The sequence below is a fragment of the Gekko japonicus genome, unplaced genomic scaffold, assembly GCF_001447785.1.
Source record: "Gekko japonicus isolate JY-2015 unplaced genomic scaffold, Gekko_japonicus_V1.1 scaffold342, whole genome shotgun sequence".
Lineage (NCBI taxonomy): Eukaryota > Metazoa > Chordata > Lepidosauria > Squamata > Gekkonidae > Gekko > Gekko japonicus.
In genome coordinates, this window is record NW_015169785.1 from 50,856 (window position 1) to 67,730 (window position 16,875).

Below are 16,875 nucleotides of genomic sequence, written 5' to 3' on the forward strand. Positions count from 1 at the left end.
TTCGCCCGATTTCCTCCGCAGTTTCATGATCCTCAAAAACCAGGATCACGAAACTGCTGAGGAAATCGGGCGAAGCCCAGAGTCAAAATGCAGCCCCGAAACTTCGGGTGTGAAATTGACATATTTGTGTCGGGGCAAATGGCGCTGTGCTGCGAGGCAGCTCTAGTGAGAAATCGCCCCAGAAGTCAACTGGCAACCAATGCAGTTGACAGAGCACCTGCTGGATGTGAGCCCGCATAGGTGTCAACGTCAGCAGGCACACCGCTGCATTTTGCACCAGCTGTAGTTTCCAAGTCAACCTCAAGGATAAGCCTACATAAAGCGAATTGCAGTAATCAAGCCTGGAAGGGACCATTGCGTGGATCACTGTAGCTAAATCCTGGGGGGGGGGGAGATTGGGTCTCTCAGCAACCTACTCTGCCTAAGATGGAAAAATGCAGATCTGGCAACTGCAATAACCTGGGCCTCCGTAGAAAGGGAGGCATCCAGTGTTACTCCCAGGCTCCTCACTTCCTGGGTCAGCACCAAAGGCGCCCCTTCCAGCGTGGGGAGTCTGATACCCACATCCATCCCCCCACGACCCAGGTACAAGACCTCCATCTTCGATAGATTTAGCTTCAACTGGCTGTGCTGCAAGCATCCAGCCACAGCATCCAAAGCCTCTGCCAGAATGTCAGGGACGGAAGACGGATGGCCGTCGGATGGGATTCTTTCATTTTCTAGCTGTTAATAAGAAAGCTCTGATTGCACATGAAGATCTGATCCTTTCAACTAAAGCCAATATTTTAAATTTTACAACCATCTACTCCTAAATAATCATATGTATTTCAAAGGAGTGATGCCAAGGTTTGAGGGCTGCAGCCTTTCATTCTTCTAGCACTGAATGGCTCAAGGTAACATGTGTTTGAAGGAAGAAAAAAGCTCCAAGTATGGGTTTCTATTCCAACAAAATCTGGAAGACGGCGGAACAAAATAACTCAACTGGCTTGAGCCTAGGAAAGGGAAATGAGAATAAACTAAATATGTAAATCATTTTTTGTCTGGACGAATGACATCTGCCCATACAGAACCTATGACATTGCTACTTAGCTTGCATTTATGTGGCATGCCAAAATCTCCATTATGGAGCTGCAAGCCATGTATCTGGTCTATATGAAATAAGATGGATGCAGTGTTCCCTCTAAGCTGAGTCAGTGTGAGCTAGCTCACAGTTTTTTAGCCTCCGGCTCACACATTCTTGTCTTAGCTCGGGAAGGAGGGCTCCGGAGCAAACTGATTTATGCAGTAGCCCAATCGCTCACTCACGACTTTAATGCCAGTAGCTCACAAAGTAGATTTTTTGCTCACAGGACTCCACAGCTTAGAGGGAACATTGGATGGATGGCCACATGGATGGCTGTCCTCCATATTATCAATCCATTCTATTCGCCACACGGTTGTCTTGTACCCTCAAACTGAGCCTCTCAGGGGTGACCAGAGTCCCCAGTGGAGATGCTGCCATCTGGCAGGAAGTCAGATCCAGAGTACATGTGCTCAAATGTAGCATTTACATAGATGGCATTAAAAGATTAGACGAATGTTAAATCAGAAATGGAGTAGTAATATTAAAGTGTGCAATTTCCCTTTTCCTACATCTTGAAAACATTTTGTCTTCTCTTTATGAGTGACAACATGGTAGGGCTAAGGGCTTCCAGAGGCCAGATGAAATTGTCTTATACTGGACCAGGCCCACAGGCTACTGCTTGACCCTCCCTGACTGAAGCATTAGAGTACTGAACTTGGTTTGAGGGAAGAGGTTCCATTCCCACATCAGACTGTGATCTTCCATGTAACCTTGGGCATGTCTTTGCATTCAGTCCATTAGGAATCAATGTTAAAGGCAGGATACAGAGAAGCAAACGCTTTCACCAGAAAATTAGCAGTTAAGCCTGCTGCTGGATCCAACCTACGGTAAGTGGTCCGGAGGGAGTAAACACCTAATCACTTCCTTTTTTATGATTCTGTCTCCCAGGGAGGAGAGGCAGGGCAATAAATTCAGGATGTGCTGGCAATTTGCTGGTTAGAATATGTACAAAAATGTCTCTCCACATATTAACAAAACAATAACAAAGCCAGCCCTCAGAAGAGTGAATCATCCCATAGACTCTGGAGCGTGTGGGTGAAGGATGGACCCTGTTTAGACTTTGCATGGCACTTCAGGCTTCCGTGCACCCACTGAGGCTGAGTTGAGGGTTTGTGAGGGAACCACAACTGAAATGTAAACAGCAGCCATTCTCCACTTTCAGGACTACTCACTGAGGTCACAGCTGGGGATGGGATTGAAAGGAAGAAAAGATTTCTGAAGACTAGGCCAGGCTAGAGGTTTGTGTAGTCTCCAGGACAGCAGGGATCTCTCCAGCCTACTCCCCTAGTGACATGTCCCCACAGACAGCTGGAACTTGGCCTTCTTGAATATATGAACTACATGAAGGTCAAACCACTAGTCCATCTAGCCAAGTACTGTATAGCAGCAGCAGCTGCCCAGGGTCTCAGGAACAGGAGGGTCTTTCCCAATACTGATTGTGTCAGATCCTGAAACTGGAGATATCAGGAATGTGTATTTGGTTATCCCATTATAGTCTCCCATAACCTTGTGAGGCAGATTCAGCTAAATAAGAATGATCTGCCCAAAGTCTCCTGGTGAGCTCCATGGCTGAATACGGATTTGAACTGTGTACATCTGGCATGCCAGTCACTATACCACACTGGCTGCAACTGCCATGAAAAAGGCTACAGCTCCCCCCTCCCCCCATAGTACTTGTTGTTTCAAATATCCCATGTTATCCTGACACTAATACTTCCCAGTTTCCTACATTCTTGCCTTTTCACCACTCATTATTTTGTACTGCATGTTTAATTTTCTGAAATAATGCTGAATTTGCCCAACTGCTTTACTACTGTACACAGAGAGTGATTAAAATGTGAAATTTGCTGCCGGAGGATGTAGTGATGGCCAAAGGAATAAACAGCTTTGAAAGGGGATTAGGCAGATTCATGGAGGATAGGTCTATCAATGGCTACTAGTCATGGGGACTGAGGGGAACCTCCACATTCAGAGGCGCTAAACCCAGAGCTAGGAGGCAACTGTACAGGCTGCTGTACTAGATGGACCATTGATCTGATCCAGCAGGATTCTTCTTATGTTCAAGTGTGCATACACACACACAAATACACACACTGATATCACTATCCCAATGAATGCCCAAAGGAAAGGGAACAGGTGACTCTGGAACTGGGATTATGATACAGAGTTGTGCCAGTTCAGAAACAAGACCCATTTCCCCTAAATAAGAAATAAACAGAGGGGGGACCTGGCAAGGTATCTACAGATAATGGAATTATTTGTGCTAGAGGAGGGAAAGGACAATGGCCAGGAAGATGGACATCTGTCCAGACTACACATGGAAATATTGTCTGAGTATGAGGTGCACTGATTCAGCTTTTTGCACATCCACAAGTGTCTTGTCTGTGTGTCTCACACTCATGCACACACACACACAGAGCCAATCTGTTGGGTATTACAAGTTGAAAACACTCAGTATATCTGGGGTTAAATGTTTGTTTATGTTACTCACAGGAAGTCACATGTTTCTCATGTAACCAATGTTCTTTAGCTGTAGAATGCCCGGGAATTTTCTCCCTGATCTAGGAATTTGATTGGGACTAAAGTGTCAAGGTGTATTACCATTTTATGGCTTCTCTTCCCGTCTTTGTTTGGTGTTCTGAAGAAGAAGAGTAGCCATAATCTCTCTCTTCTAGTTTTGTCTTTGTAGAGTAAGGATGTAGCTGATTTTGCTCTGTTGTTATTTTCATCCCAGTTACCCTTCCCATACTAGAATTTAGTAAAAACTTTATATTTTAATCACACATGGACTCTCAGTCTGAATTATTTTACTCTGGCTCTGCTGGACTATTTTATCTCTGCTAAATACCAAGTTTTCAATATCTCACTATCACCCAACACAATCCCAATATTGACTCCTGCTAGAACATGTGGAAGACTGGAAAGCAGAAGGATCACATTCATAGCCAGTAGTAGTCCAAAACTCTGCAATAGTTGGTATTGTTATTTACTCCCCATTTCCTGGAGTGATGACGTGTTCCAGAGGCAGCACTACAGGTGTCCAACCCGAGCACAAGTAGAAGCAGTCACTCAGTCTGAATCTCACTTTAAATCAATCCCAGCTGAGTACGCTTATATCTCTGCCCTTCCATCTCTCTATTCATTCAAGCTGTTTCTTACTGGTAAATTACATGTAACATTGGGTGGAAGAAGACAACAAATAGGTTTTATATCCCACTTTTCTCTACTTTAAGGGATCTCAAAGTGGCTTACTATTGCCTTCCCTTCCTTTCTGCACAGCAGAGACCTTGTGAGGCAGGTGGGACTGAGAGAGTTCTGAGAGAACTGTGACCAATGTTCCCTCTAAGCTGTGGAGTCTTGTGAGCAAAAATTCTACTTTCTGAGCTACTGGCATTAAAGTTGTGAGCGAGCGATCTGGCTACTGCATAAATTAGTTTGCTCTGGAGCCATCCTTTCTGAGCTAAGACAAAGATATGTGAGCCGGAGGCTAAAACACTGTGAGCTACCTCACACTAACTCAGTTTAGAGGGAACACCAACTGTGACTACCCAAGGTCACCCAGAAGCCTTCTTTTGGAGGAGTGGGAAATCAAACCCGGTTCTCCAGATTAGAGTCTACCACTCGTAACCAATACACCATGATGGGATTCCTTGGTATGTAATCTGCTGCAAAAAGCAGCCATGGAAAGCCTGACACTGCGGAAGAAGTTGGTGTTGATGTTTTTTTAACCTTTTGCATTCGTGCCATTTCCCTGATTAAACCTGCTCCTCCCACAGGCATCTCTAAGCCCAGGTATAATATGGGCATGTGTCTCCTGCCCCCCAATTGGAAAAATATCCTGAGAAGTACCATTTTCAATTGAGAGAAAGTTAACCCCCTCTTCCCCAATGCCACATTTGCAGTTTGACCCAGTTTGGTGTTACGGTTAAGTGCACAGACTCTGATCTGGGAGAACCGGGTTTGATTCCCCACTCCTCCACTTGCAGCTGCTGGATGACCTTGGGCAAGCCATAGTTCTGTCAGAGCTGTTCTCTCAAGGACATTTCTGGAAAGAGTTCTCTCAGCCCCACCTACCTCACAAAGTGTCTGTTGTGGGGAGAGGAAGGGAAAGGAGTTTGTAAGTCACTCTGAGAGTATAAATCCAATATCTGCTTCTTCTCCCTTCCATACTCACATCTCATCCCCTGGGATGGCACTGGGCTGCATCCCCACCCCTGCATTTAAATTGCCCATTCTGGGCAATCCACGGTTACTAAGAAGTACTAACTTTCTTTAGATGACAAATTCAAAAGTGATGAAGCCAATCAAACTCATAACGAAACAGTCCTCTTTCCAGCAGTACTCCCCCCCATCCCTTCTCATTAAATACTACACCACTCAATTGATCATGTGGTAAGTCTTATCTTACTAAGCACTCTCTGTTGTATGAAGAAGCAATGCAGGGAGCAGAGGGTTATTCAGAAACAACCTGGGCTGGTTCAAGCTGCTTCCTTTCTCTGTGTGAAGTTTACTGAAAAGCCATTCGCTATAATGCACACAAGTATAGAGGTCTAGAGTTTGTTTACCATCCTATAGATCCACGAAGCTGTCTGCAGCATCTGCGTACCAGCAGTATGCTTCCCTAGGGGCTGTTGGGGCTGTTGTGCAGATGCTGCATATGTTTGGATGGACATACACAGGAAGCCGCTTTAGATGTTACCACTTCCATACACCAAAGGGGACAATGTTTTGGTGGTAATGTAATGGAAGGGGGAAGTCATACTTGTACAAGCTTTTGGCGACAATTCCACATGGGGCGACAAGTGCAGGCAACATCAGCTTCTCACGCTATTTCCAGAAGCAGACTTCACAAAAAAGAAACTGGCATGGATATACTCATGAAATAAATGTTGCGAAAACTTGGCAGAAAGCACCAATATGGCAAGCAACTGCCAGCACACATCCCACTCTTGCTGATAGTTTTCAGGGACATGGACCCAGGCTTACTCATCTGAACCCCATCAGTGCTTCTTAGCTCTTCTATCTGTATTTCTCTGTAACACTTTTTCCATTTGCAAAAATTCTATCACCTGCCACAGAGAGTTAATAAAACTGCAAAGAGCACTTTCCTGAGTTATACTCCAAGCGTGACCCACTTCTGAGCTTCTAGGAGTCCTTCCAAGAGCATTTTCCGGTTTGGAGCAGCACAAAAGCTCCAAAAGATTGCTGGCCAAATCTCAAAGACCCGTCATCAAGTACTTGAGGATCAGTGAACAAGTTTTGAAAATAAAGGGCCTTTGCAAAATTTGATACACTGTATATTTCCATTAACTTCCTAAGAGTTTGAATGAATGGGGGGGGGATATTTTACTTTTGAAAATGAGGGACATCTCAAAAGTGGAGATGAAAGCACTAGGACTGATGTTTCTTTTTGGCACTGTCCATGTGGAGTAAGAGAAATGCAGAAACAAAGCTGTATTGGAAAAAGGTTCTTTCCCATATATATATATATACATATATATATGTATATGTATATATATGTATATGTATATGTATTGATGTTATTTATAATCTGGCTTTCTCACTGAGACTCAAGGAAGATTACACAGTGTAAGTCAATACAGTCAACAGGATAGGACATCCAATAAACAGTGCAGGATGATTTGGACTGCAGAAATACGACACCAAGCAGAAATCTGAAAACAGAGCTGAAATAAAACATAAGCATTAATATGACCTGCTAAACAATGCAGAGACTTCATAGTAGGTTCATACTTAGAGAGCAACAGACAGTACATATCCTATACACAGTAGTCTATTCCACACAGTCCCTGTCCCTTCACCAAAGCATTTGATGAACTATTTTGTTGCAGTACACACCCCTACTACCTGTGTAAAAAAGCCCTCCTGAATAATTCAGTTTTACATAGTTTGCAGAATGCCAGAACAGTAGGAGTCTTCTGACCTCATCAAGCAGGCCATTCAATAAAGTGGAGGCCACAACCAGAGGTGCCAGGCCATACAACAGGGGCAGGAACGTGGGGCTGCCATCAGTGACATCATACTTCTCTAGGAATCACCTGAAATTCTGTGGTAAAACGATGCATTTTGTGGAGATTCCTTGAGAGGACTTATGTTACTACTGGGTTTTCCCTGGAAGTGAAGTCATGTCATCAGCCCGACAGAGGTTTTTTATGTTTCTCCTGCCACTGCCATAGCAGGAGACCTCGTGACCCTAGCCACAACACAGAATGCAGATATATGTCATTGATTTTGCCCATTTGCAGGGTGGCAGTTGCACAAGGCCCTGCTCAGATGAGTGAACATGGAAGGAGAGGCAGTCCTGCAGGTATGAGGGACCATGTTCATGAAGGGCTTTGTGTGTGGTAGCCAATGCCTTGAATTGAGCCCAGTAACTAATGGGAACCCAATGGAGTGACTACAGGATGCTGGTAATATGCATGCCCTGCCTAGCTCCTGCTAATAACTGAGATGTGGCACTCTGTGGCACTCTACGCCAACCGGAGTCTCCAAGCTGACTTTGAGGGGAGACCAATGTAGAGTGCATCTCTGTAGTCTAGTCTCAGTGTTACTGTGGTGTGAATTTATATGGCTAGAGGGGGAAGTGTCGTGTTAGGTGGTCATCTTCCAGGCTAGACTGAGTTGGAAGAAAATGTTCTCTACAGCTGCATTAACTTGCTTCTCCAGCAATAATGAGCAGCATGGTGGAAGGGGAACATGAAGCCATTTCTCTCCACTTTGAGTCTAACCACTACACTACACTGGTTCAATTACTGTCAGTATTCTTTACCCCTGTTAGCTAAATGGAACTTCCATATTCAGCATTAGTGTCTGTCCAACTGCCAGCTGCTAGAGACAAACAACAGGAGAGGATTACTCCCTTTATGGCCCACATAAAGCCAGTTTGGTGTAGTGGTTATGTGCACAGACTTTAATCTGGGAGAACCGGATTTGATTCCCCACTCGTCCACTTGCACCTGCTGGATGACCTTGGGCAAGCCATAGTTCTGGCACTCCAATCTCCTCTTCTTCACATAAAAGGCTTCCTGAGGCATCTGACTGACTGAATGTATAAACAAAATGCTGGACAAGCTGAATCTTTGGTTAGATACAGCAGTGCTCATCTTATGTTGTTACAGCACTATGGGGAAACAGATTTTATTTTATTCGTTTTATCAGTGCGGTGTGGGATTCTGCAGATGGCAGCACTGACGAGTTGACATTCTCAGGTAGCTCAGAAGAAGCCATGTGAGCCAGCAAAGGAATAAGGTGACAGTGTTGAGAGCAGAGTCATAGGACGGCTTAGACTGGAATGTGTGAAAGAGGCCCCTTGCTTTGCAAAGGGGACTGGGAGACCTGTTCAGCTCCCAAATGGAGTTAAATAATCTACCCCACAGGCTACTCTTGTCCTTCCTATGGTCAAATTTAGGTATAGCAGACAATAAATCTCACCCATGGTGGGGGTTGCCATGGAAAAACTCACACTTTTGAAGTCAAGAGAAGGAAGAAGCACAGAACTCTCTTTTGTAGAGAGTGAAATGTGTATTTTCCATTTCAATAAACATGGCATATTTGAGATCATGAAAATTCATAAGGCATCTAGGCCTGATGCCGACGTTATCATGGGAGCCAACAAAAACCTCTTCTGCATAGCCAGTGTTGTGGTCATTGCTACTCCAATCCAATGGGGGAACAGCAACAAACACTTCATTGTACTTGTATAATAAAGACAGGGTAGATTATAGTTCATTCGGACCCGGATTGTCCAGGCTAGCCCAATCTCATCAGCTCTCAGAAGCTAAGCAAGATTGGCTCTGGTTAGTACTTGGATGGGAGACCACCAAGGAAGTCCAGAGTTGCTACACAGAGGCAAGCAATGGCAAACCACCTCTGTTCACCTCTTGCCTTGAAAACTGCTTGGGGTCACCATAAATCAGATGCAACTTGATGCCCTTTACACACATACAGATTAGAATTCAGATAACTGAGGGAAGAGTCTGAGCAGCTGCCCTGCAAATCTTCTGTAGAATGGGGGACCTGAATTCAGCCAGGTTTTGCCACTATAAGGGAAGACAAGGCATGGTACTATTTTGCAGTATTCTTGACTTCCTACCCAAAATTCTTATCCTGCCTATTGACCTTCCAATCTCAAGGCAGCTTTTAATAATTTAACACTATATAATTAAAAAAATAAAAGCAAAATTAAAGAAGCAGCAGAGCAGAGTACAAAAAATACCCTGCATCAAATAACAGAATTTATGTAATGAAAATTTTTCCCCTCTGGAATCTTGGTTGAAGGCTTAGAACATAATTTGAATTTAGCATATGCTTGATATAATTTCATGATCAAAGCCTGGAACTAGAGGATATCTGACTGGAAATACATGAGCCTAGTGTTTGCTGAAACCTTCTTCACTACAGGCCTCTTTAGATTAGTATGAATGAATTACCACCTTTTTTGATCAACTGAGGACTGATTCATCAGCATTAATCTGGACGATTTGGTATTTTTGAATTGGTGCTGGATACATGAATTAATTATAAATTTGATATATCCTTGGGTATATATGAATTTATTGAGTTAACGAATGTATGATTAACAGTGCCACCCTCAACAGAGTTACACCCTTCTAAATCCGTTGAAGTCAGTGGGCTCAGAAAGAACATAAGAATTTAAGAACATAAAGAGAAGCCAATGCTGGATCAGGCCAGTGGCCCATCCAGTCCAACACTCTGTCATACAGTGGCCAAAAATACCAGGTGCCATCAGGAGGTCCAGCAGTGGAGCCAGGACACTAGAAGCCCTCCCACTGTTGCCCCCCCCCAAGCACATAGACAGAGCATCACTTGTCCCAGACTGAGAGTTTCTATCTATGCCTTGTGGTTAATAGCCACTGATGGACCTCTGTTCCATATGTTTATTGAATTCCCTCTTGAAGCCGTCCATGCTTGTAGCCACCACTACCTCCTGTGGCAGTGAATTCCATGTGTTAATCACTCTTTGGGTGAAGAAGTACTTCCTTTTATCCATTCTAAGGTGACTGCTCAGCAATTTCATTGAGTGCCCACGAGTTTGGCTTTTTTAATTGCAGTCGCACACTGTCTCGACATTTTCAGTGAGTTATCTACTATGACTCCAAGAACTTTCTCTCGGCCAGTCTCTGCCAGTTCGGATCCCATCAATGTGTATTTATAGTTAGGATTTTCGGCCCCAATGTGCATCACTTTGCACTTGGCCACACTGAACCCCATTTGCCACGTTGACGCCCACTCACCCATCCTCGACAGATCCCTTTGGAGTGCCTCACAATCCTCCCTGGTTCTCACCACCCTGAATAATTTCATGTCAGCAGCAAATTTAGCCACATCACTGCTTACTCCCCAACTCCAAATCATTAATGAACAAGTTAAAAAGCATCAGACCCAGTACTGAGCCCTGCGGTACCCCCACTGCTTACCCCCCTCCACTGAGAAAATTGCCCTTTTGTACTCACTCTCTGTTTCCTATTAATTAGCCAGTTTTTGATCCACAAGAGGACTTGTCCTTTTATCCCATGATTATTGAGCTTACTTAGGAGCCTTTGATGAGGAACTTTATCAAAAGCTTTCTGGAAGTCAAGGTAAAGGTTTAATGCTGTTTACAACAGTATTGTAAATTGATGTAAATTTCACTCTGGTCATGACATTTTCTTTTCTTTTTCAGAATGTTTCACTCATCTGAACTCTTGTATGAAGAAACTGAATTTAGGATACTTTCCTTCTGAGTATGGGTTGATGTCCCCCACTGTCCCCAAATGCTCACCACTGGTGACAGTTCTGAGATCCAAAAGCCACCAGTAGAATCACTGAGGTGAAAGAAACATTTAACAGAATTTAAGAGAACAGAAGAGAAGCAGTAGAGAAAACTTTAATGCCGAGATGTTTTAGGATGTTTTTAGGAATTGCCCTTTTGTACTCACTCTCTGTTTTAGGGTGTTTTTACGAGCTTTTCATTGAAAGGCGATATAGAAACTTTGTAAATAAATGCATGGAATCATTGGCAAGAAAATCATAGAACTGTACAAGTGATGATATACAAAGGCTATTACTAGACTTAAGACTGAATAGCTGAGATAAACAAGAATTCAAGATAAATCCATTGTCAGAGAAAAATCAGTGACTAGATTTAAGGCTGAGAAGAGTTGGTCTGGTTATGCCTTGTTTTCCAGAGAAGAGTGAGAATAATAATGTAGTGCATTTGGGATGGTTCCTTATTAGTAAAACAAAGCACAGCTGCCAACATTTGTACACACAGTTATAACTGAGGTTCCAGACCAATCCACTGTTCTCCTGTTCGTTCCCTATTGTAATCCCATTTTATCTAAGAACTGCTTTGTTACACTTTTATTTCTTTTCTGCAGAATAAAAGTGTAATCTCTGTAATGTGTAGATGGTCTTTGCACTACTATTTTGCCAAATTTTCACGAACACATGTTTTGACATGTGTGGTTTGGTGGGATGACCGAAGAGCTTTGTTCTGGCTGTCAACGTGTGAACTTCTTGCTATTTTTTAAAACTGATATTGGCACTAAGTACACCACTGAGAACTATTCCTAGTCTCATGTAGCAGTGCCAGTCAGCTCAAACTGGGGAGAGGGGGTTGCAGAGGTATACCTGTGCCAACATCAGTAAACTGAAGGAAAATGGATTCATGATCATGACAAAAAAACTCTGTGTGGATGGAGAAATATAAGAGGTAAAGTATTTCAGAAGTGCAATACCCACGAACATCTGGATACTTCATTGCAATTTTGCACGCAGCTTATGCCAGAACAGCAACAACTTCTTTGTGGAGAATGGGCTAAGTATGGAACCACCCGTTTTGAGGACAGAAGGTGTGCAGGCCCATCCCCTCACCTTGAAGCTGTCGTGTTCTAAGGGAACCTGATTGAATCTGCTGCCCTTTTAGCATCAGACTTACAGAGCAAATTATACCTGATCTGCCTCCCCTCCACACTCCATCACAATGGTGGGGTGCAGGTTTTCTATCATGACCAACCAACCATGCAAATAAAATATGGCAGGCTTCTCTCTGAGTCTTGGGAGTCTCTTCTGAGACATCTGAGTCACCTGTGGGGAGACAGCAAATGCTCAACTCCTTTCCCAACAGCTTCTCAGTATATTCCACATTATTCCAACTATTTTGCCTCCCCTTATTTTAGGGAGCAGTGTGAGGCTGACTTAAGCTGGTAGGCTACGGGCTGGGGATGGCATCCTACTTCTCCACATTAGATTACTGCAATGTGCTCTAAATGGGACTGCCCTTGAAGACTGTCGGGAAGCTGGTACAGAATGCTGCAGTGAGAGTTTTGACTGCAGTGGGTTGTAGGTACCATATCTTGTTCCATCTACTGTGGCTTCCAATTTGCTTCCAGGCTCAATTCAGGGTGCTGGTATTGACCTTAAGAGTCCTGTGCTGCCTGGGACCAACATACCTTAAGAGCTGCTTCCTCCATATGAACTTACCCATGCACTCCAGTCATCTTTGGAGGCTCTGCTTCTGCTGCCCCTGCCATATGAAGCTAGATAGGTGGCAACCTCAGAAAGGGCCTTCTCAGTCATGGCACCAAAACTTTGGAACTCTGTCCCCAGGGAGTTTCATCTGTCTCCCTCTATCAGTGTCTTTCACCAGCAGGTGAAGACTTTTTTTGTTTCATTTGGCATGCCCTCAATTCCAGTTAATGGTCCTCCTTCTAGCGTTGTTTGTTTATATATTTCAACTGAATTATTTTATAATTTTAAGGTAAACCAAAAAAGTTGACAGCACAAAGAAACAGAAAAAAGTAGTATAATGCAATATATCTGCTTGGCATGCAGAAGATCCCAGGTTCAATCCCTGGCATTTCAAATTAAAAGGATCAGGCATGCCCGGTTTGTGAGCCACGAACCATGACAAACATTTAAGAGCTAAATGAACCAATTTGGTTTGTGACATGGTAGAATGCTCCCCTAGAGACACTAAGCTTGCAGGGGATCACTAGCTGACTCTACTCTACCTGCCCTCCAAGTTTGGTGAGGACTGGATTTATGGAGCCCGAGTTATGGCACCCCAAAAAGGTGCCCCATCTTCCATCGTTTCCAATGGAGGGGAAAAACAGCAAAAAAAACACAAGGGCAATAGAAGCCCAGCAAAACAGAATCAAAGTCCCAGAGAATCTCTGCAGTAGAAACTGAAGGGGGTGCAATACCCCATGACAGCTTTATTAAATAAATTCTTGCCTTTGGTTTAATTGGGAAAATCAACATCAAAGGCAGAGCTAGCAAGAAGCTGGGGTAAAAGCAAGAACCTGCTATCTGTGTTTACAGAGATAGTCCCTTTTAGACCCTTAGTTGAGTCAATAACCAATCCAAATTGAGAATTAAATGTTTTTTATTAATAAAAATAATAATTTAGATATTTACAATCAAATCAAGGATTGCAAGCATACAAGGAGAAATAAAAGAAGTTAGCTGACAGATAGAGGGGATGGGGAGATTGGGGTAGTACTATACCTATCCTGTAGAGGTGATAAGGCCCAGAGGTTGTAGGGAGGAGCTGTGTGGACCTGACCAGTGAGAACATGGGGGACCTGAGTTATAATCAGGGGTGATGGCTTTGTGTGTGCCCAGTCCAAACACACCATGCCTGTGCAGAACTGGATATATATTTTACCCCAGAAGTATCCTGAGGGTATGCTGAAGTGTGGTAACTGGTTTCACAATGAGTTGATGGGATTCCCATTATGGAACAATAGCGTGATTTGGCATATCCCAGGTGTCAGACAATGGAGTTGAGGTTTCTTAATGTGTGGCAGGATGGAGCTGAATGGCTGACCATTCACTAGACATGAAGAGTTAATGTTTACCTTGATGGGTCTGGCATGGGTGTAAGAATGCAGATATTTTTTAAAAGATATGGAGACAGGAATTAGAGGGTTATCCAGAAGGTATTTCCTGACATATAGGAGTGACAGGATTTGGGGGCAGGAAACATGAAACATACTCCATTCATGACAAAGACATATACCAGTGGCTCTTTGTCTCTGCCTGCCTGTACATTTGATAGACAAAAGGCTGGCCATTTGGTCAGGAGGAGACACCTGAGGCAAGAACAGAGATTTGATCATTCTAGTCCTTATGGACTGAGCTGATAGCAGAAGAGTAGGGGGTTCCTTGCATGGAAGATGTTTGGCAGCACTGTCAGCCCTGTGTTCCCACTTAGCCTATGTTTGGACCAAAATGAGATTCTTTTAGTCTCTCAGCAAAAGCCACTGCTTAAGCTAAGCCTGGCTTCCTGATGACACTGCTTGTGGAGGTTCAGAGGTTGTTTTGAGGTGTGTCTCTCTCAGGAAAGATCACCCCTATTGCAGGGCCTGAGCTGTCTGTTACAAATATACTAGTGACCAGTAGAACCCAGTGCCATTGTGGCAATGCCAGTTCAGCAGCACAGATGTGGAACAGAATCACACTCCAACCGGGAGGGAGGGTTTTCAAGCCTAGCAGAACCAGTGCAATGTACTAGTGCCCAGCAGAACCCAGTGCCAATGTGGCAATGCCAGCTCAATCACAATCCAGGGGGGGGGTTGCAAGGTCAGCAAAACCAGTACAATGTAAAAAATGCCCAGCAATACCAGTTCAATCACAGAGTGCCCAGCAGAATCCAGTGACACTGGCATTGCATGCATAAAAGGACTAATCTCAAAGCACATAGTCACAAATCCAAGCAAGATGGGTGGGATTTTGCAAGCTCTGTGCAAGAAAATGGGAAGTGAACACAAAGGAAGGCTGGCAAAGAGGGCTTGAAACTCACCCTAGTTTGAAACTGGCAATAATGTTTCCAAGGCTGGAGAATTCTCCCACCCCCATTGCTTTGAAGTTTGGTAAACATTTTGTGTGAGCAGAGATAGTCTGTCTGGAAATGTATCCATTCATCAACCAGCAGGAACCTCCGGGAACTGCATGAAAGTTCATAGAAAGTTTGTGCCAGTTGACTTGCCACAAACTTCAGTTTGCGAACCACAAACTGCCCAAAATTCACATGAACTTCAGTCCATGAGCTGGTTCGTGCCCGTCCCTAATAGAGCACATTCAATGATAGCTCACACTACCAAATACAATAAAGTAGAAAGTAATGCGGTGGCTCAAGTGGTTAAGACGCTGAACTGCAGGCTGTGGAAGGTCAGTAGTTCATCAGTTCGAGACCCGAGTTGCCGCATGACGGAGTGAGCTCCCGTCTCTAGTTCCAGCTCCTGCCAACCTAGCAGTTTGAAAGCAAGAAATTGCAAATAGATAAATAGGTACCACTTCAGTGGGAAGGTAACAGCATTCCATGCGCCTTGGTGTTTAGTCATGCCGGCCACATGACCACGGAAACATCTTCGGACAGCACTGGCTCTTCGGCTTTGAAACAGAGATGAGCACCACAACCCTAGAGTCGGACTCGACTGGCTTTCGAGCAAGGGAACCTTTTACCTAATGTAATTTGTAACGCTAGATCGATAATATTTCTCTGGTCTGGGGGACAGGGAGAATAACTCTACGCAGCCAGTCACCCCACTTCAAAGAAGATGATGCTGTAAGGTTGCCTCCATGCTTGAGAGGAGATGGATGGAACATAATGGCAGGGTCTCAGTTAATTACTCTCAGCATTCCACAATTAAGGATACATCAATCTCCAATTTAGACATATTTATTTCCTTCACTATGTTTCCACCCCGGAATTGAACCCAAACAAATAGTAACCATATAAACTAAGCCTGTTATTCCTGAATCTGTTAAACGTCTTCATTATGTCATATGCTAATTTACTGCTCATCCTCTACCTACATGTAATGACTAGTAATTTCCATTTCATTGTATCTTGGGAAGTGTGTTTGCACATGAAAGCTCATACACTGAATAAAACTTTTTTGGTCTTAAAGGTGCCACTGGACTCAAATTTGTTCGAATAAAGCAGAATGTGAAACATATTTCAGCACAGAGCCTTCATCAGTGGCTTATAACTGTAATTACCACAACCATATCTAACTCACACTGTAAAAGACATAAGAAATCAAAAGAACCAGAAAGATAACCAAATTAATTACCTGGAAAAAAGAGTAAAGAACATTAAAGCCATAAATTAAAAACTATCAGAACTTTTTTTAAAAAGCACATACATTCTTGGAATGAATTATACATATACTCCTCATACAAAATCAGGCTTTAAATATTTATATCTGGGTATATTTAAAAAATGAATAAATAAAATCACAATTACAAATAAACATATTCATCTATATAGTTACACAGATATACATAAGTATATATACCTATCTCACCTGGTCCAATTAATAACATCACTATATATGTGTGAGTATTTCACCATGCAAATATCCAATAGCTCAAGATGCATCATACTTGCCACAAGGTAAGTACATTCCCTCAATCCAAAATGATACAGAAACTGTTAAGCAAATCCTCCCTCCATGATTTATTAACAAGTTTTTAAAACAAACAACAAAGCAAAAAATTAAAAAGTTGGGAAGTAGGTGAAGACTCCTATTCAGGCCAAGGAAACGGGATAGATCTTCTACAGAGAGAAGAAAATTCCCTACCCAGTCAAGCAGGGAGTTAGCTCTGAAGAGTGAAGAGATCCCTGGTATGGTGTGGGTAGAGATTGACTTTGGAGACCCTGAGTCAGTTAAAAACTCAAGATGAATACTGGAATTTCAAGAGAAGGGGTTTGGGTACTG